This window comes from Oryzias melastigma, linkage group LG14 (assembly GCF_002922805.2).
Source record: "Oryzias melastigma strain HK-1 linkage group LG14, ASM292280v2, whole genome shotgun sequence".
In the NCBI taxonomy this organism is placed as follows: domain Eukaryota; kingdom Metazoa; phylum Chordata; class Actinopteri; order Beloniformes; family Adrianichthyidae; genus Oryzias; species Oryzias melastigma.
Genome location: NC_050525.1, coordinates 11,295,703 through 11,297,820, shown reverse-complemented (window position 1 = coordinate 11,297,820; position 2,118 = coordinate 11,295,703).

Below are 2,118 nucleotides of genomic sequence, written 5' to 3'. Positions count from 1 at the left end.
GGGGATCGATTTTTTTCTCACAATGATCTTTTTTTCTCCCTTTGGGATCATAAATAAAGAATCCCGTCACACTGTTCCTGTGACTCCGCCCATTTATATGAATACTACCGCTTTTGTCAGTAAAACTCAATAGTTTCACACAAGCTTCATGAATTCATATTAACGCTCACCATAGGAAAAAGAAACAGTTTGCTGCGGTGAAATTGAAACATTGAAATGATAACTGTATTTTAAAACTGTTAGCAGTAAAATATGAAAACACATGATAAATTAAAGGAGTCTTTTACTTTCAACTGTGGTTTATGTAACAAAATGGAAACATTGGAAGAGCCTAAAAATAAGCCCGAAAATTATTGAAAACTCAGGAAGTTGAGAACAAAAAAAATCCTAAAAAAGATATATATATATTTAATATTTGAAAACTACATCTGATCGCCACTCCATTTACTGACGATTGTAAAAATGAAGAATGGCGCTTTCCAATCGTGGAAAATGTATTTCACTATGATTAGCATTCTAACGACAAAGTAAAAACCTTTAATTTTACATGCAATAAAAGCCCTATCAACGAATTAACTTACATTAACCCATTAAGAATCAGACCCAATTTCCTAAAAAAATAAAATAAAATTACATGGAATAAACCACAAACCAAGTGGACCACAGACGTCCATACTGATATTTTTCTGTTGTATGATGGCAGTGGTCTGCAACCTGCAGCTCCAGATCCACACGTGGCTCTTTAATCTCTCCATGGTGGTTCTTTGGTCAAACATAAAATAAGTCAGGGAGACTGCTGACCCAGCCATGTCGACCGTCAGAGTCAGCAGCTCCCTGCTAATGGCTGCTTAACCAAAACTACCTAAAGAAAACAAATAAACAAAGCCTGCAAACTAAGACTACCAACCCTAAACTAAAATAACAAAACCCAGCAGTGTAAGACTACTGTGGACTAAGAGGGGGAAAAAGAACAAAAAAGAGAGAAAAATATAATACCATATAGTTTTACTTTTTTTTAAAAAAAATTTGGATTAGCTAAACTTTTAAAATGATGGCTGAGGTGCAAACAGATGACAAACTATGTAGGTTTTTACATCCCTGTTGACCTCAAGAAGCTTTGTTCCCCAAAGCTACCTCCAGAATGAACAGAATTTGTATGCAAAGCAAAACTTTGGTAAAAAGTTTGATCTTTTATTAGTTAAAACCACATAAAGTGTTATGCTGCACAACACTGGTTACTAGCTGTCCAGGGCTTTTATTTTGAAAATAAGTTTCAGAAACAGAAATGGTACTTAATTTCTGTTTCTGAAATAGTTTATATTAAAGATTAAAATGAGGATATATTGTTAGGGGGTAGGATTAAAAAAGTTTTTTAAACTTCTTCCTACTCCATTTCGAACTACACAATTGAGGTGTAATATCTTTTATTTATAATTTATATAAAATTTTGTTTTCTTGTTTTGTTTTTTTTTGTTCTTTTAATCTGTATGTTCGAAATAAAGGACTAACTAACCAACTAACTAACTAACTAACTAACTAACTAAGTTTAAAAAAAACATATTTTGAGAAATGCTAGGTTATTTTTATATTTTTACTTTTGTTTGTGCCTAAAAATAGAAGTAATTCATATTTATTATTTAAAAAAGGGCCAAATTTCTTAAAGGCTAACGTAAGACTTCCTTCTAGGTTTTGATCAGTAGAAAATAAGCCCAAATGGCTCTTTTACAGTTAAAAGTTGCCGACCCCTGTGCTATGGGTTCTTATGGGTTAAGTCACTCAGGGCCTGCCTCACAATGTAGGAAAATATTAATAAACCAAAATAATGCTTATTTATTTAATCTTAATGGTTGTGAAGCTCTTAGAAATCCATTATTTATTTAAATAATTTATTTTACATAGCAGCCACAATGGAGGGATAAAGGTGGCTCCACATCTGAAAGTATTGAGTAGAAGTCACAACTTTGATTTAATTGGAGACAAAATGAAACCTCCCTTCTGACAACTTCTTTCCAAACTCCTCCACTTCCTCCCCACAGGGGAAGACCACCAAACAGAGATGGTTTCTTCCTCAGAGTCTTCACACGACTGAACACCAAATAAACCAGTAGATCTACAACA